Raw genomic sequence first — 18,647 nt, forward strand, 5'->3', positions numbered from 1 at the left:
ACGGAGGGCACTGAGACATGCCCATGAAATTATGGTTTAATATTTCTGTTTCCACTTCATTGCTAAAGCAAACTGAATAGCAGAGGATGGTTTCGATCCATAAATCACTGGGTTAACTGCCAGGCACACTTCCACTTCATCACTCCACTTTCAGGTACCCCAAAACAATACTTGAATTCACAATACATGGATTAGGAGATCAGTGTCTTAAGCCACTGTGTCTCTCTGTGATCAGCATGACCTATATGGATTGATAGAAGCAGTAATAAAAAAAGAATCACGGAGGGCACAGAGACATGCCCATGAAATTCTCAAATGTAAAAAAAAAATCCCTGTTTACACTTCATTTCTAAAAGTAGAATTGGATAGCTTCGATCCATCAACCTCTGTGTTATGTGCCCAGCTCTTCTCTTCTGTTTGCACTTCATTGCTCAAAGCAAACTGGATAGCAGAGGATGGTTTCGATCCCTAAATCACTTGGTTAACTGCCCTGCACACTTCCACTTCATCCCTCCACTTTCAGGTACCCCAAAACAATACTTGAACTCACAATAAATGGATTAGGCGGTCAGTGTCTTAAGTCACTGTGGAAATGTGTGATCAGCATGACCTATATGAACTGATAGAAGCAGTTGTAAAAAAAAATTGCATTTCGGAGGGCACAGAGACATGCCCATGAAATTCTCCTTTTTTATCCCAGTTAAATCTTCATTTCTAAAAAGTAAATCGGAAAGCTTCAATCCATCAAACTCTGTGTCACGTGCTGATCTCTCTTCCTCCGCATACACCCACCCCAGATGGGACTCGAACCCACAATCCCTGGCTTAGAAGGCCAGTGCCTTATCCATTAGGCCACTGGGGCACTTGCTGATAATGAACTGGATAGCAGAGAGTGGTTTCAACCGAACGTACACGTGGTTAAAGTAGACATCACGCTTTCGCTTCGCTTCTGTAACCAGCATGACCTGTACAAACTGACAGAAGCAGTCAAAAAATAATCACGGAGGGCACTGAGACATGCCCATGAAATTATGGTTTAATATTTCTGTTTCCACTTCATTGCTAAAGCAAACTGAATAGCAGAGGATGGTTTCGATCCATAAATCACTGGGTTAACTGCCAGGCACACTTCCACTTCATCACTCCACTTTCAGGTACCCCAAAACATACTTGAATTCACAATACATGGATTAGGAGATCAGTGTCTTAAGCCACTGTGTCTCTCTGTGATCAGCATGACCTATATGGATTGATAGAAGCAGTAATAAAAAAAGAATCACGGAGGGCACAGAGACATGCCCATGAAATTCTGAAATGTAAAAAAAAAATCCCTGTTTACACTTCATTTCTAAAAGTAGAATTGGATAGCTTCGATCCATCAACCTCTGTGTTATGTGCCCAGCTCTTCTCTTCTGTTTGCACTTCATTGCTCAAAGCAAACTGGATAGCAGAGGATGGTTTCGATCCCTAAATCACTTGGTTAACTGCCCTGCACACTTCCACTTCATCCCTCCACTTTCAGGTACCCCAAAACAATACTTGAACTCACAATAAATGGATTAGGCGGTCAGTGTCTTAAGTCACTGTGGAAATGTGTGATCAGCATGACCTATATGAACTGATAGAAGCAGTTGTAAAAAAAAATTGCATTTCGGAGGGCACAGAGACATGCCCATGAAATTCTCCTTTTTTATCCCAGTTAAATCTTCATTTCTAAAAATTGAATCGGAAAGCTTCAATCCATCAAACTCTGTGTCACGTGCTGATCTCTCTTCCTCCGCATACACCCACCCCAGATGGGACTCGAACCCACAATCCCTGGCTTAGAAGGCCAGTGCCTTATCCATTAGGCCACTGGGGCACTTGCTGATAATGAACTGGATAGCAGAGAGTGGTTTCAACCGAACGTACACGTGGTTAAAGTAGACATCACGCTTTCGCTTCGCTTCTGTAACCAGCATGACCTGTACAAACTGACAGAAGCAGTCAAAAAATAATCACGGAGGGCACTGAGACATGCCCATGAAATTATGGTTTAATATTTCTGTTTCCACTTCATTGCTAAAGCAAACTGAATAGCAGAGGATGGTTTCGATCCATAAATCACTGGGTTAACTGCCAGGCACACTTCCACTTCATCACTCCACTTTCAGGTACCCCAAAACAATACTTGAATTCACAATACATGGATTAGGAGATCAGTGTCTTAAGCCACTGTGTCTCTCTGTGATCAGCATGACCTATATGGATTGATAGAAGCAGTAATAAAAAAAGAATCACGGAGGGCACAGAGACATGCCCATGAAATTCTGAAATGTAAAAAAAAAATCCCTGTTTACACTTCATTTCTAAAAGTAGAATTGGATATCTTCGATCCATCAACCTCTGTGTTATGTGCCCAGCTCTTCTCTTCTGTTTGCACTTCATTGCTCAAAGCAAACTGGATAGCAGAGGATGGTTTCGATCCCTAAATCACTTGGTTAACTGCCCTGCACACTTCCACTTCATCCCTCCACTTTCAGGTACCCCAAAACAATACTTGAACTCACAATAAATGGATTAGGCGGTCAGTGTCTTAAGTCACTGTGGAAATGTGTGATCAGCATGACCTATATGAACTGATAGAAGCAGTTGTAAAAAAAAATTGCATTTCGGAGGGCACAGAGACATGCCCATGAAATTCTCCTTTTTTATCCCAGTTAAATCTTCATTTCTAAAAAGTAAATCGGAAAGCTTCAATCCATCAAACTCTGTGTCACGTGCTGATCTCTCTTCCTCCGCATACACCCACCCCAGATGGGACTCGAACCCACAATCCCTGGCTTAGAAGGCCAGTGCCTTATCCATTAGGCCACTGGGGCACTTGCTGATAATGAACTGGATAGCAGAGAGTGGTTTCAACCGAACGTACACGTGGTTAAAGTAGACATCACGCTTTCGCTTCGCTTCTGTAACCAGCATGACCTGTACAAACTGACAGAAGCAGTCAAAAAATAATCACGGAGGGCACTGAGACATGCCCATGAAATTATGGTTTAATATTTCTGTTTCCACTTCATTGCTAAAGCAAACTGAATAGCAGAGGATGGTTTCGATCCATAAATCACTGGGTTAACTGCCAGGCACACTTCCACTTCATCACTCCACTTTCAGGTACCCCAAAACAATACTTGAATTCACAATACATGGATTAGGAGATCAGTGTCTTAAGCCACTGTGTCTCTCTGTGATCAGCATGACCTATATGGATTGATAGAAGCAGTAATAAAAAAAGAATCACGGAGGGCACAGAGACATGCCCATGAAATTCTCAAATGTAAAAAAAAAATCCCTGTTTACACTTCATTTCTAAAAGTAGAATTGGATAGCTTCGATCCATCAACCTCTGTGTTATGTGCCCAGCTCTTCTCTTCTGTTTGCACTTCATTGCTCAAAGCAAACTGGATAGCAGAGGATGGTTTCGATCCCTAAATCACTTGGTTAACTGCCCTGCACACTTCCACTTCATCCCTCCACTTTCAGGTACCCCAAAACAATACTTGAACTCACAATAAATGGATTAGGCGGTCAGTGTCTTAAGTCACTGTGGAAATGTGTGATCAGCATGAACTATATGAACTGATAGAAGCAGTTGTAAAAAAAATTGCATTTCGGAGGGCACAGAGACATGCCCATTACATGCCCATGAAATTCTCCTTTTTTATCCCAGTTAAATCTTCATTTCTAAAAATTGAATCGGAAAGCTTCAATCCATCAAACTCTGTGTCACGTGCTGATCTCTCTTCCTCCGCATACATCCACCCCAGATGGGACTCGAACCCACAATCCCTGGCTTAGAAGGCCAGTGCCTTATCCATTAGGCCACTGGGGCACTTGCTGAAAATGAACTGGATAGCAGAGAGTGGTTTCTACCGAACGTACACGTGGTTAAAGTAGACATCACGCTTCCGCTTCGCTTCTGTAATCAGCATGACCTGTACAAACTGACAGAAGCAGTCAAAAAATAATCACGGAGGGCACTGAGACATGCCCATGAAATTATGGTTTAATATTTCTGTTTCCACTTCATTGCTAAAGCAAACTGAATAGCAGAGGATGGTTTCGATCCATAAATCACTGGGTTAACTGCCAGGCACACTTCCACTTCATCACTCCACTTTCAGGTACCCCAAAACAATACTTGAATTCACAATACATGGATTAGGAGATCAGTGTCTTAAGCCACTGTGTCTCTCTGTGATCAGCATGACCTATATGGATTGATAGAAGCAGTAATAAAAAAAGAATCACGGAGGGCACAGAGACATGCCCATGAAATTCTCAAATGTAAAAAAAAAATCCCTGTTTACACTTCATTTCTAAAAGTAGAATTGGATAGCTTCGATCCATCAACCTCTGTGTTATGTGCCCAGCTCTTCTCTTCTGTTTGCACTTCATTGCTCAAAGCAAACTGGATAGCAGAGGATGGTTTCGATCCCTAAATCACTTGGTTAACTGCCCTGCACACTTCCACTTCATCCCTCCACTTTCAGGTACCCCAAAACAATACTTGAACTCACAATAAATGGATTAGGCGGTCAGTGTCTTAAGTCACTGTGGAAATGTGTGATCAGCATGAACTATATGAACTGATAGAAGCAGTTGTAAAAAAAATTGCATTTCGGGGGGCACAGAGACATGCCCATGAAATTCTCCTTTTTTATCCCAGTTAAATCTTCATTTCTAAAAATTGAATCGGAAATCTTCAATCCATCAAACTCTGTGTCATGTGCTGATCTCTCGTCCTCCGCATACATCCACCCCAGATGGGACTCGAACCCACAATCCCTGGCTTAGAAGGCCAGTGCCTTATCCATTAGGCCACTGGGGCACTTGCTGAAAATGAACTGGATAGCAGAGAGTGGTTTCAACCGAACGTACACGTGGTTAAAGTAGACATCACGCTTCCGCTTCGCTTCTGTAATCAGCATGACCTGTACAAACTGACAGAAGCAGTCAAAAAATAATCACGGAGGGCACTGAGACATGCCCATGAAATTATGGTTTAATATTTCTGTTTCCACTTCATTGCTAAAGCAAACTGAATAGCAGAGGATGGTTTCGATCCATAAATCACTGGGTTAACTGCCAGGCACACTTCCACTTCATCACTCCACTTTCAGGTACCCCAAAACAATACTTGAATTCACAATACATGGATTAGGAGATCAGTGTCTTAAGCCACTGTGTCTCTCTGTGATCAGCATGACCTATATGGATTGATAGAAGCAGTAATAAAAAAAGAATCACGGAGGGCACAGAGACATGCCCATGAAATTCTGAAATGTAAAAAAAAAATCCTTCACTTCATTTCTAAAAGTAGAATTGGATAGCTTCGATCCATCAACCTCTGTGTTATGTGCCCAGCTCTTCTCTTCTGTTTGCACTTCATTGCTCAAAGCAAACTGGATAGCAGAGGATGGTTTCGATCCCTAAATCACTTGGTTAACTGCCCTGCACACTTCCACTTCATCCCTCCACTTTCAGGTACCCCAAAACAATACTTGAACTCACAATAAATGGATTAGGCGGTCAGTGTCTTAAGTCACTGTGGAAATGTGTGATCAGCATGACCTATATGAACTGATAGAAGCAGTTGTAAAAAAAAATGCATTTCGGAGGGCACTCCTTTTTTATCCCAGTTAAATCTTCATTTCTAAAAATTGAATCGGAAATCTTCAATCCATCAAACTCTGTGTCACGTGCTGATCTCTCATCCTCCGCATACATCCACCCCAGATGGGACTCGAACCCACGGCTTAGAAGGCCAGTGCCTTATCCATTAGGCCACTGGGGCACTTGCTGATAATGAACTGGATAGCAGAGAGTGGTTTCAACCGAACGTACACGTGGTTAAAGTAGACATCACGCTTTCGCTTCGCTTCTGTAACCAGCATGACCTGTACAAACTGACAGAAGCAGTCAAAAAATAATCACGGAGGGCACTGAGACATGCCCATGAAATTATGGTTTAATATTTCTGTTTCCACTTCATTGCTAAAGCAAACTGAATAGCAGAGGATGGTTTCGATCCATAAATCACTGGGTTAACTGCCAGGCACACTTCCACTTCATCACTCCACTTTCAGGTACCCCAAAACAATACTTGAATTCACAATACATGGATTAGGAGATCAGTGTCTTAAGCCACTGTGTCTCTCTGTGATCAGCATGACCTATATGGATTGATAGAAGCAGTAATAAAAAAAGAATCACGGAGGGCACAGAGACATGCCCATGAAATTCTGAAATTTAAAAATAAAATCCCTGTTTACACTTCATTTCTAAAAGTAGAATTGGATATCTTCGATCCATCAACCTCTGTGTTATGTGCCCAGCTCTTCTCTTCTGTTTGCACTTCATTGCTCAAAGCAAACTGGATAGCAGAGGATGGTTTCGATCCCTAAATCACTTGGTTAACTGCCCTGCACACTTCCACTTCATCCCTCCACTTTCAGGTACCCCAAAACAATACTTGAACTCACAATAAATGGATTAGGCGGTCAGTGTCTTAAGTCACTGTGGAAATGTGTGATCAGCATGACCTATATGAACTGATAGAAGCAGTTGTAAAAAAAAATTGCATTTCGGAGGGCACAGAGACATGCCCATGAAATTCTCCTTTTTTATCCCAGTTAAATCTTCATTTCTAAAAAGTAAATCGGAAAGCTTCAATCCATCAAACTCTGTGTCACGTGCTGATCTCTCTTCCTCCGCATACACCCACCCCAGATGGGACTCGAACCCACAATCCCTGGCTTAGAAGGCCAGTGCCTTATCCATTAGGCCACTGGGGCACTTGCTGAAAATGAACTGGATAGCAGAGAGTGGTTTCTACCGAACGTACACGTGGTTAAAGTAGACATCACGCTTCCGCTTCGCTTCTGTAATCAGCATGACCTGTACAAACTGACAGAAGCAGTCAAAAAATAATCACGGAGGGCACTGAGACATGCCCATGAAATTATGGTTTAATATTTCTGTTTCCACTTCATTGCTAAAGCAAACTGAATAGCAGAGGATGGTTTCGATCCATAAATCACTGGGTTAACTGCCAGGCACACTTCCACTTCATCACTCCACTTTCAGGTACCCCAAAACAATACTTGAATTCACAATACATGGATTAGGAGATCAGTGTCTTAAGCCACTGTGTCTCTCTGTGATCAGCATGACCTATATGGATTGATAGAAGCAGTAATAAAAAAAGAATCACGGAGGGCACAGAGACATGCCCATGAAATTCTGAAATGTAAAAAAAAAATCCCTGTTTACACTTCATTTCTAAAAGTAGAATTGGATAGCTTCGATCCATCAACCTCTGTGTTATGTGCCCAGCTCTTCTCTTCTGTTTGCACTTCATTGCTCAAAGCAAACTGGATAGCAGAGGATGGTTTCGATCCCTAAATCACTTGGTTAACTGCCCTGCACACTTCCACTTCATCCCTCCACTTTCAGGTACCCCAAAACAATACTTGAACTCACAATAAATGGATTAGGCGGTCAGTGTCTTAAGTCACTGTGGAAATGTGTGATCAGCATGACCTATATGAACTGATAGAAGCAGTTGTAAAAAAAAATTGCATTTCGGAGGGCACAGAGACATGCCCATGAAATTCTCCTTTTTTATCCCAGTTAAATCTTCATTTCTAAAAAGTAAATCGGAAAGCTTCAATCCATCAAACTCTGTGTCACGTGCTGATCTCTCTTCCTCCGCATACACCCACCCCAGATGGGACTCGAACCCACAATCCCTGGCTTAGAAGGCCAGTGCCTTATCCATTAGGCCACTGGGGCACTTGCTGATAATGAACTGGATAGCAGAGAGTGGTTTCAACCGAACGTACACGTGGTTAAAGTAGACATCACGCTTTCGCTTCGCTTCTGTAACCAGCATGACCTGTACAAACTGACAGAAGCAGTCAAAAAATAATCACGGAGGGCACTGAGACATGCCCATGAAATTATGGTTTAATATTTCTGTTTCCACTTCATTGCTAAAGCAAACTGAATAGCAGAGGATGGTTTCGATCCATAAATCACTGGGTTAACTGCCAGGCACACTTCCACTTCATCACTCCACTTTCAGGTACCCCAAAACAATACTTGAATTCACAATACATGGATTAGGAGATCAGTGTCTTAAGCCACTGTGTCTCTCTGTGATCAGCATGACCTATATGGATTGATAGAAGCAGTAATAAAAAAAGAATCACGGAGGGCACAGAGACATGCCCATGAAATTCTGAAATGTAAAAAAAAAATCCCTGTTTACACTTCATTTCTAAAAGTAGAATTGGATAGCTTCGATCCATCAACCTCTGTGTTATGTGCCCAGCTCTTCTCTTCTGTTTGCACTTCATTGCTCAAAGCAAACTGGATAGCAGAGGATGGTTTCGATCCCTAAATCACTTGGTTAACTGCCCTGCACACTTCCACTTCATCCCTCCACTTTCAGGTACCCCAAAACAATACTTGAACTCACAATAAATGGATTAGGCGGTCAGTGTCTTAAGTCACTGTGGAAATGTGTGATCAGCATGAACTATATGAACTGATAGAAGCAGTTGTAAAAAAAATTGCATTTCGGGGGGCACAGAGACATGCCCATGAAATTCTCCTTTTTTATCCCAGTTAAATCTTCATTTCTAAAAATTGAATCGGAAATCTTCAATCCATCAAACTCTGTGTCACGTGCTGATCTCTCTTCCTCCACATACACCCACCCCAGATGGGACTCGAACCCACAATCCCTGGCTTAGAAGGCCAGTGCCTAATCCATTAGGCCACTGGGGCACTTGCTGATAATGAACTGGATAGCAGAGAGTGGTTTCAACCGAACGTACACGTGGTTAAAGTAGACATCACGCTTTCGCTTCGCTTCTGTAACCAGCATGACCTGTACAAACTGACAGAAGCAGTCAAAAAATAATCACGGAGGGCACTGAGACATGCCCATGAAATTATGGTTTAATATTTCTGTTTCCACTTCATTGCTAAAGCAAACTGAATAGCAGAGGATGGTTTCGATCCATAAATCACTGGGTTAACTGCCAGGCACACTTCCACTTCATCACTCCACTTTCAGGTACCCCAAAACAATACTTGAATTCACAATACATGGATTAGGAGATCAGTGTCTTAAGCCACTGTGTCTCTCTGTGATCAGCATGACCTATATGGATTGATAGAAGCAGTAATAAAAAAAGAATCACGGAGGGCACAGAGACATGCCCATGAAATTCTCAAATGTAAAAAAAAAATCCCTGTTTACACTTCATTTCTAAAAGTAGAATTGGATAGCTTCGATCCATCAACCTCTGTGTTATGTGCCCAGCTCTTCTCTTCTGTTTGCACTTCATTGCTCAAAGCAAACTGGATAGCAGAGGATGGTTTCGATCCCTAAATCACTTGGTTAACTGCCCTGCACACTTCCACTTCATCCCTCCACTTTCAGGTACCCCAAAACAATACTTGAACTCACAATAAATGGATTAGGCGGTCAGTGTCTTAAGTCACTGTGGAAATGTGTGATCAGCATGAACTATATGAACTGATAGAAGCAGTTGTAAAAAAAATTGCATTTCGGAGGGCACAGAGACATGCCCATGAAATTCTCCTTTTTTATCCCAGTTAAATCTTCATTTCTAAAAATTGAATCGGAAAGCTTCAATCCATCAAACTCTGTGTCACGTGCTGATCTCTCGTCCTCCGCATACATCCACCCCAGATGGGACTCGAACCCACAATCCCTGGCTTAGAAGGCCAGTGCCTTATCCATTAGGCCACTGGGGCACTTGCTGAAAATGAACTGGATAGCAGAGAGTGGTTTCTACCGAACGTACACGTGGTTAAAGTAGACATCACGCTTCCGCTTCGCTTCTGTAATCAGCATGACCTGTACAAACTGACAGAAGCAGTCAAAAAATAATCACGGAGGGCACTGAGACATGCCCATGAAATTATGGTTTAATATTTCTGTTTCCACTTCATTGCTAAAGCAAACTGAATAGCAGAGGATGGTTTCGATCCATAAATCACTGGGTTAACTGCCAGGCACACTTCCACTTCATCACTCCACTTTCAGGTACCCCAAAACAATACTTGAATTCACAATACATGGATTAGGAGATCAGTGTCTTAAGCCACTGTGTCTCTCTGTGATCAGCATGACCTATATGGATTGATAGAAGCAGTAATAAAAAAAGAATCACGGAGGGCACAGAGACATGCCCATGAAATTCTGAAATGTAAAAAAAAATCCCTGTTTACACTTCATTTCTAAAAGTAGAATTGGATAGCTAGTGTCTTAAGCCACTGTGTCTCTCTGTGATCAGCATGACCTATATGGATTGATAGAAGCAGTAATAAAAAAAGAATCACGGAGGGCACAGAGACATGCCCATGAAATTCTGAAATTTAAAAATAAAATCCCTGTTTACACTTCATTTCTAAAAGTAGAATTGGATATCTTCGATCCATCAACCTCTGTGTTATGTGCCCAGCTCTTCTCTTCTGTTTGCACTTCATTGCTCAAAGCAAACTGGATAGCAGAGGATGGTTCGATCCCTAAATCACTTGGTTAACTGCCCTGCACACTTCCACTTCATCCCTCCACTTTCAGGTACCCCAAAACAATACTTGAACTCACAATAAATGGATTAGGCGGTCAGTGTCTTAAGTCACTGTGGAAATGTGTGATCAGCATGACCTATATGAACTGATAGAAGCAGTTGTAAAAAAAAATTGCATTTCGGAGGGCACAGAGACATGCCCATGAAATTCTCCTTTTTTATCCCAGTTAAATCTTCATTTCTAAAAAGTAAATTGGAAAGCTTCAATCCATCAAACTCTGTGTCACGTGCTGATCTCTCTTCCTCCGCATACACCCACCCCAGATGGGACTCGAACCCACAATCCCTGGCTTAGAAGGCCAGTGCCTTATCCATTAGGCCACTGGGGCACTTGCTGAAAATGAACTGGATAGCAGAGAGTGGTTTCTACCGAACGTACACGTGGTTAAAGTAGACATCACGCTTCCGCTTCGCTTCTGTAATCAGCATGACCTGTACAAACTGACAGAAGCAGTCAAAAAATAATCACGGAGGGCACTGAGACATGCCCATGAAATTATGGTTTAATATTTCTGTTTCCACTTCATTGCTAAAGCAAACTGAATAGCAGAGGATGGTTTCGATCCATAAATCACTGGGTTAACTGCCAGGCACACTTCCACTTCATCACTCCACTTTCAGGTACCCCAAAACAATACTTGAATTCACAATACATGGATTAGGAGATCAGTGTCTTAAGCCACTGTGTCTCTCTGTGATCAGCATGACCTATATGGATTGATAGAAGCAGTAATAAAAAAAGAATCACGGAGGGCACAGAGACATGCCCATGAAATTCTGAAATGTAAAAAAAAAATCCCTGTTTACACTTCATTTCTAAAAGTAGAATTGGATAGCTTCGATCCATCAACCTCTGTGTTATGTGCCCAGCTCTTCTCTTCTGTTTGCACTTCATTGCTCAAAGCAAACTGGATAGCAGAGGATGGTTTCGATCCCTAAATCACTTGGTTAACTGCCCTGCACACTTCCACTTCATCCCTCCACTTTCAGGTACCCCAAAACAATACTTGAACTCACAATAAATGGATTAGGCGGTCAGTGTCTTAAGTCACTGTGGAAATGTGTGATCAGCATGAACTATATGAACTGATAGAAGCAGTTGTAAAAAAAATTGCATTTCGGGGGGCACAGAGACATGCCCATGAAATTCTCCTTTTTTATCCCAGTTAAATCTTCATTTCTAAAAATTGAATCGGAAATCTTCAATCCATCAAACTCTGTGTCACGTGCTGATCTCTCGTCCTCCGCATACATCCAGCCCAGATGGGACTCGAACCCACGGCTTAGAAGGCCAGTGCCTTATCCATTAGGCCACTGGGGCACTTGCTGATAATGAACTGGATAGCAGAGAGTGGTTTCAACTGAACGTACACGTGGTTATAGTAGACATCACTCTTTCGCTTCGCTTCTGTAACCAGCATGACCTGTACAAACTGACAGAAGCAGTCAAAAAATAATCACGGAGGGCACTGAGACATGTCCATGAAATTATGGTTTAATATTTCTGTTTCCACTTCATTGCTAAAGCAAACTGAATAGCAGAGGATGGTTTCGATCCATAAATCACTGGGTTAACTGCCAGGCACACTTCCACTTCATCACTCCACTTTCAGGTACCCCAAAACAATACTTGAATTCACAATACATGGATTAGGAGATCAGTGTCTTAAGCCACTGTGTCTCTCTGTGATCAGCATGACCTATATGGATTGATAGAAGCAGTAATAAAAAAAGAATCACGGAGGGCACAGAGACATGCCCATGAAATTCTCAAATGTAAAAAAAAAATCCCTGTTTACACTTCATTTCTAAAAGTAGAATTGGATAGCTTCGATCCATCAACATCTGTGTTATGTGCCCAGCTCTTCTCTTCTGTTTGCACTTCATTGCTAAAAGCAAACTGGATAGCAGAGGATGGTTTCGATCCCTAAATCACTTGGTTAACTGCCCTGCACACTTCCACTTCATCCCTCCACTTTCAGGTACCCCAAAACAATACTTGAACTCACAATAAATGGATTAGGCGGTCAGTGTCTTAAGTCACTGTGGAAATGTGTGATCAGCATGACCTATATGAACCGATAGAAGCAGTTGTAAAAAAAATTGCATTTCGGATGGCACAGAGACATGCCCATGAAATTCTCCTTTTTTATCCCAGTTAAATCTTCATTTCTAAAAATTGAATCAGAAAGCTTCAATCCATCAAACTCTGTGTCATGTGCTGATCTCTCTTCCTCCACAGGAATTTGCATTCATCCACCCCAGATGGGACTCTAAACCACAATCCCTGGCTTAGAAGGCCAGTGCCTTAACCATTAGGCCACTGGGGCACTTGCTGAAAATGAACTGGATAGCAGAGAGTGGTTTCAACTTCATTGCTAAAGCAAACTGAATAGCAGAGGATGGTTTCGATCCATAAATCACTGGGTTAACTGCCAGGCACACTTCCACTTCATCACTCCACTTTCAGGTACCCCAAAACAATACTTGAATTCACAATACATGGATTAGGAGATCAGTGTCTTAAGCCACTGTGTCTCTCTGTGATCAGCATGACCTATATGGATTGATAGAAGCAGTAATAAAAAAAGAATCACGGAGGGCACAGAGACATGCCCATGAAATTCTGAAATGTAAAAAAAAAATCCCTGTTTACACTTCATTTCTAAAAGTAGAATTGGATAGCTTCGATCCATCAACCTCTGTGTTATGTGCCCAGCTCTTCTCTTCTGTTTGCACTTCATTGCTCAAAGCAAACTGGATAGCAGAGGATGGTTTCGCTCCCTAAATCACTTGGTTAACTGCCCTGCACACTTCCACTTCATCCCTCCACTTTCAGGTACCCCAAAACAATACTTGAACTCACAATAAATGGATTAGGCGGTCAGTGTCTTAAGTCACTGTGGAAATGTGTGATCAGCATGACCTATATGAACTGATAGAAGCAGTTGTAAAAAAAAATTGCATTTCGGAGGGCACAGAGACATGCCCATGAAATTCTCCTTTTTTATCCCAGTTAAATCTTCATTTCTAAAAAGTAAATCGGAAAGCTTCAATCCATCAAACTCTGTGTCACGTGCTGATCTCTCTTCCTCCGCATACACCCACCCCAGATGGGACTCGAACCCACGGCTTAGAAGGCCAGTGCCTTATCTATTAGGCCACTGGGGCACTTGCTGATAATGAACTGGATAGCAGAGAGTGGTTTCAACCGAACGTACACGTGGTTATAGTAGACATCACTCTTTCGCTTCGCTTCTGTAACCAGCATGACCTGTACAAACTGACAGAAGCAGTCAAAAAATAATCACGGAGGGCACTGAGACATGTCCATGAAATTATGGTTTAATATTTCTGTTTCCACTTCATTGCTAAAGCAAACTGAATAGCAGAGGATGGTTTCGATCCATAAATCACTGGGTTAACTGCCAGGCACACTTCCACTTCATCACTCCACTTTCAGGTACCCCAAAACAATACTTGAATTCACAATACATGGATTAGGAGATCAGTGTCTTAAGCCACTGTGTCTCTCTGTGATCAGCATGACCTATATGGATTGATAGAAGCAGTAATAAAAAAAGAATCACGGAGGGCACAGAGACATGCCCATGAAATTCTCAAATGTAAAAAAAAAATCCCTGTTTACACTTCATTTCTAAAAGTAGAATTGGATAGCTTCGATCCATCAACCTCTGTGTTATGTGCCCAGCTCTTCTCTTCTGTTTGCACTTCATTGCTAAAAGCAAACTGGATAGCAGAGGATGGTTTCGATCCCTAAATCACTTGGTTAACTGCACACTTCCACTTCATCCCTCCACTTTCAGGTACCCCAAAACAATACTTGAACTCACAATAAATGGATTAGGCGGTCAGTGTCTTAAGTCACTGTGGAAATGTGTGATCAGCATGAACTATATGAACTGATAGAAGCAGTTGTAAAAAAATTGCATTTCGGAGGGCACAGAGACATGCCCATGAAATTCTCCTTTTTTATCCCAGTTAAATCTTTATTTCTAAAAATTGAATCAGAAAGCTTCAATCCATCAAATTCTGTGTCACGTGCAGATCTCTCTTCCTCCGCATACATCCAGCCCAGATGGGACTCGAACCCACAACCCCTGGCTTAGAAGGCCAGTGCCTTATCCATTAGGCCACTGGGGCACTTGCTGATAATGAACTGGATAGCAGAGAGTGGTTTCAACCGAACGTACACGTGGTTAAAGTAGACATCATGCTTTCGCTTCGCTTCTGTAACCAGCATGACCTGTACAAACTGACAGAAGCAGTCAAAAAATAATCACGGAGGGCACTGAGACATGCCCATGAAATTATGGTTTAATATTTCTGTTTCCACTTCATTGCTAAAACAAACTGAATAGCAGAGGATGGTTTCGATCCATAAATCACTGGGTTAACTGCCAGGCACACTTCCACTTCATCACTCCACTTTCAGGTACCCCAAAACAATACTTGAATTCACAATACATGGATTAGGAGATCAGTGTCTTAAGCCACTGTGTCTCTCTGTGATCAGCATGACCTATATGGATTGATAGAAGCAGTAATAAAAAAAGAATCACGGATGGCACAGAGACATGCCCATGAAATTCTCAAATGTAAAAAAAAAATCCCTGTTTACACTTAATTTCTAAAAGTAGAATTGGATAGCTTCGATCCATCAACCTCTGTGTAATGTGCCCAGCTCTTCTCTTCTGTTTGCACTTCATTGCTAAAAGCAAACTGGATAGCAGAGGATGGTTTCGATCCCTAAATCACTTGGTTAACTGCACACTTCCACTTCATCCCTCCACTTTCAGGTACCCCAAAGCAATACTTGAACTCACAATAAATGGATTAGGCGGTCAGTGTCTTAAGTCACTGTGGAAATGTGTGATCAGCATGAACTATATGAACTGATAGAAGCAGTTGTAAAAAAAAATTGCATTTCGGAGGGCACAGAGACATGCCCATGAAATTCTCCTTTTTTATCCCAGTTAAATCTTTATTTCTAAAAATTGAATCAGAAAGCTTCAATCCATCAAATTCTGTGTCACGTGCTGATCTCTCTTCCTCCGCATACATCCAGCCCAGATGGGACTCGAACCCACAACCCCTGGCTTAGAAGGCCAGTGCCTTATCCATTAGGCCACTGGGGCACTTGCTGATAATGAACTGGATAGCAGAGAGTGGTTTCAACCGAACGTACACGTGGTTAAAGTAGACATCATGCTTTCGCTTCGCTTCTGTAACCAGCATGAACTGTACAAACTGACAGAAGCATTCAAAAAATAATCACGGAGGGCACTGAGACATGCCCATGAAATTATGGTTTAATATTTCTGTTTCCACTTCATTGCTAAAGCAAACTGAATAGCAGAGGATGGTTTCGATCCATAAATCACTGGGTTAACTGCCAGGCACACTTCCACTTCATCACTCCACTTTCAGGTACCCCAAAACAATACTTGAATTCACAATACATGGATTAGGAGATCAGTGTCTTAAGCCACTGTGTCTCTCTGTGATCAGCATGACCTATATGGATTGATAGAAGCAGTAATAAAAAAAGAATCACGGAGGGCACAGAGACATGCCCATGAAATTCTGAAATGTAAAAAAAAAATCCCTGTTTACACTTCATTTCTAAAAGTAGAATTGGATAGCTTCGATCCATCAACCTCTGTGTTATGTGCCCAGCTCTTCTCTTCTGTTTGCACTTCATTGCTCAAAGCAAACTGGATAGCAGAGGATGGTTTCGATCCCTAAATCACTTGGTTAACTGCCCTGCACACTTCCACTTCATCCCTCCACTTTCAGGTACCCCAAAACAATACTTGAACTCACAATAAATGGATTAGGCGGTCAGTGTCTTAAGTCACTGTGGAAATGTGTGATCAGCATGAACTATATGAACTGATAGAAGCAGTTGTAAAAAAAATTGCATTTCGGGGGGCACAGAGACATGCCCATGAAATTCTCCTTTTTTATCCCAGTTAAATCTTCATTTCTAAAAATTGAATCGGAAATCTTCAATCCATCTAACTCTGTGTCACGTGCTGATCTCTCGTCCTCCGCATACATCCACCCCAGATGGGACTCGAACCCACAATCCCTGGCTTAGAAGGCCATTGCCTTATCCATTAGGCCACTGGGGCACTTGCTGATAATGAACTGGATAGCAGAGAGTGGTTTCAACCGAACGTACACGTGGTTAAAGTAGACATCACGCTTTCGCTTCGCTTCTGTAATCAGCATGACCTGTACAAACTGACAGAAGCAGTCAAAACATTTTCACTTCAGTTTCCACTTCATTGCTAAAGCAAACTGAATAGCAGAGGATGGTTTCGATCCATAAATCACTGGGTTAACTGCCAGGCACACTTCCACTTCATCACTCCACTTTCAGGTACCCCAAAACAATACTTGAATTCACAATACATGGATTAGGAGATCAGTGTCTTAAGAAACTGTGTCTCTCTGTGATCAGCATGACCTATATGGATTGATAGAAGCAGTAATAAAAAAAGAATCACGGAGGGCACAGAGACATGCCCATGAAATTCTCAAATGTAAAAAAAAAAATCCCTGTTTACACTTCATTTCTAAAAGTAGAATTGGATATCTTCGATCCATCAACCTCTGTGTTATGTGCCCAGCTCTTCTCTTCTGTTTGCACTTCATTGCTCAAAGCAAACTGGATAGCAGAGGATGGTTTCGATCCCTAAATCACTTGGTTAACTGCCCTGCACACTTCCACTTCATCCCTCCACTTTCAGGTACCCCAAAACAATACTTGAACTCACAAAAATGGATTAGGCGGTCAGTGTCTTAAGTCACTGTGGAAATGTGTGATCAGTATGACCTATATGAACTGATAGAAGCAGTTGTAAAAAAAATTGCATTTCGGAGGGCACAGAGACATGCCCATGAAATTCTCCTTTTTTATCCCAGTTAAATCACTTCATTGTTAAAGCAAACTGAATAGCAGAGGATGGTTTCGATCCATAAATCACTGGGTTAACTGCCAGGCACACTTCCACTTCATCACTCCACTTTCAGGTACCCCAAAACAATACTTGAATTCACAATACATGGATTAGGAGATCAGTGTCTTAAGCCACTGTGTCTCTCTGTGATCAGCATGACCTATATGGATTGATAGAAGCAGTAATAAAAAAAGAATCACGGAGGGCACAGAGACATGCCCATGAAATTCTGAAATGTAAAAAAAAAATCCCTGTTTACACTTCATTTCTAAAAGTAGAATTGGATAGCTTCGATCCATCAACCTCTGTGTTATGTGCCCAGCTCTTCTCTTCTGTTTGCACTTCATTGCTCAAAGCAAACTGGATAGCAGAGGATGGTTTCGATCCCTAAATCACTTGGTTAACTGCCCTGCACACTTCCACTTCATCCCTCCACTTTCAGGTACCCCAAAACAATACTTGAACTCACAATAAATGGATTAGGCGGTCAGTGTCTTAAGTCACTGTGGAAATGTGTGATCAGCATGAACTATATGAACTGATAGAAGCAGTTGTAAAAAAAATTGCATTTCGGGGGGCACAGAGACATGCCCATGAAATTCTCCTTTTTTATCCCAGTTAAATCTTCATTTCTAAAAATTGAATCGGAAATCTTCAATCCATCTAACTCTGTGTCACGTGCTGATCTCTCTTCCTCCGCATACACCCACCCCACATGGGATTCGAACCCACAATCCCTGGCTTAGAAGGCCAGTGCCTTATCCATTAGGCCACTGGGGCACTTGCTGATAATGAACTGGATAGCAGAGAGTGGTTTCAACCGAACGTACACGTGGTTAAAGTAGACATCACGCTTTCGCTTCGCTTCTGTAACCAGCATGACCTGTACAAACTGACAGAAGCAGTCAAAAAATAATCACGGAGGGCACTGAGACATGCCCATGAAATTATGGTTTAATATTTCTGTTTCCAATTCATTGCTAAA

The 18,647-nt window shown here is 41.9% G+C and overlaps 15 non-coding genes across 15 annotated transcripts; all 15 read right to left on the reverse strand.

Moving 5' to 3' along the window:
* Nucleotides 1-789: 789 nt before the first annotated feature.
* Nucleotides 790-862, reverse strand: trnar-ucu (transfer RNA arginine (anticodon UCU)). Its single transcript has one exon. It is a non-coding gene; the product is annotated as a tRNA-Arg (tRNA).
* A 926-nt stretch (nt 863-1,788) lies between these two features.
* trnar-ucu (transfer RNA arginine (anticodon UCU)) lies at nt 1,789-1,861 on the reverse strand. Its single transcript has one exon. It is a non-coding gene; the product is annotated as a tRNA-Arg (tRNA).
* A 927-nt stretch (nt 1,862-2,788) lies between these two features.
* On the reverse strand, nt 2,789-2,861 carry trnar-ucu (transfer RNA arginine (anticodon UCU)). Its single transcript has one exon. It is a non-coding gene; the product is annotated as a tRNA-Arg (tRNA).
* A 937-nt stretch (nt 2,862-3,798) lies between these two features.
* On the reverse strand, nt 3,799-3,871 carry trnar-ucu (transfer RNA arginine (anticodon UCU)). Its single transcript has one exon. It is a non-coding gene; the product is annotated as a tRNA-Arg (tRNA).
* A 926-nt stretch (nt 3,872-4,797) lies between these two features.
* trnar-ucu (transfer RNA arginine (anticodon UCU)) lies at nt 4,798-4,870 on the reverse strand. The gene has a single exon. It is a non-coding gene; the product is annotated as a tRNA-Arg (tRNA).
* A 1,893-nt stretch (nt 4,871-6,763) lies between these two features.
* On the reverse strand, nt 6,764-6,836 carry trnar-ucu (transfer RNA arginine (anticodon UCU)). The gene has a single exon. It is a non-coding gene; the product is annotated as a tRNA-Arg (tRNA).
* A 927-nt stretch (nt 6,837-7,763) lies between these two features.
* trnar-ucu (transfer RNA arginine (anticodon UCU)) lies at nt 7,764-7,836 on the reverse strand. Its single transcript has one exon. It is a non-coding gene; the product is annotated as a tRNA-Arg (tRNA).
* A 926-nt stretch (nt 7,837-8,762) lies between these two features.
* On the reverse strand, nt 8,763-8,835 carry trnar-ucu (transfer RNA arginine (anticodon UCU)). Its single transcript has one exon. It is a non-coding gene; the product is annotated as a tRNA-Arg (tRNA).
* Nucleotides 8,836-9,761: 926 nt separating this feature from the next.
* Nucleotides 9,762-9,834, reverse strand: trnar-ucu (transfer RNA arginine (anticodon UCU)). The gene has a single exon. It is a non-coding gene; the product is annotated as a tRNA-Arg (tRNA).
* A 1,095-nt stretch (nt 9,835-10,929) lies between these two features.
* Nucleotides 10,930-11,002, reverse strand: trnar-ucu (transfer RNA arginine (anticodon UCU)). Its single transcript has one exon. It is a non-coding gene; the product is annotated as a tRNA-Arg (tRNA).
* A 1,928-nt stretch (nt 11,003-12,930) lies between these two features.
* trnar-ucu (transfer RNA arginine (anticodon UCU)) lies at nt 12,931-13,003 on the reverse strand. The gene has a single exon. It is a non-coding gene; the product is annotated as a tRNA-Arg (tRNA).
* A 1,761-nt stretch (nt 13,004-14,764) lies between these two features.
* Nucleotides 14,765-14,837, reverse strand: trnar-ucu (transfer RNA arginine (anticodon UCU)). Its single transcript has one exon. It is a non-coding gene; the product is annotated as a tRNA-Arg (tRNA).
* A 922-nt stretch (nt 14,838-15,759) lies between these two features.
* On the reverse strand, nt 15,760-15,832 carry trnar-ucu (transfer RNA arginine (anticodon UCU)). Its single transcript has one exon. It is a non-coding gene; the product is annotated as a tRNA-Arg (tRNA).
* A 926-nt stretch (nt 15,833-16,758) lies between these two features.
* trnar-ucu (transfer RNA arginine (anticodon UCU)) lies at nt 16,759-16,831 on the reverse strand. Its single transcript has one exon. It is a non-coding gene; the product is annotated as a tRNA-Arg (tRNA).
* Nucleotides 16,832-18,369: 1,538 nt separating this feature from the next.
* On the reverse strand, nt 18,370-18,442 carry trnar-ucu (transfer RNA arginine (anticodon UCU)). The gene has a single exon. It is a non-coding gene; the product is annotated as a tRNA-Arg (tRNA).
* Between the last annotated feature and the right edge of the window lie 205 nt (nt 18,443-18,647).

This window comes from Oncorhynchus clarkii, unplaced genomic scaffold (genome assembly GCF_045791955.1).
Source record: "Oncorhynchus clarkii lewisi isolate Uvic-CL-2024 unplaced genomic scaffold, UVic_Ocla_1.0 unplaced_contig_1345_pilon_pilon, whole genome shotgun sequence".
Classification (NCBI taxonomy): Eukaryota; Metazoa; Chordata; class Actinopteri; order Salmoniformes; family Salmonidae; genus Oncorhynchus; species Oncorhynchus clarkii.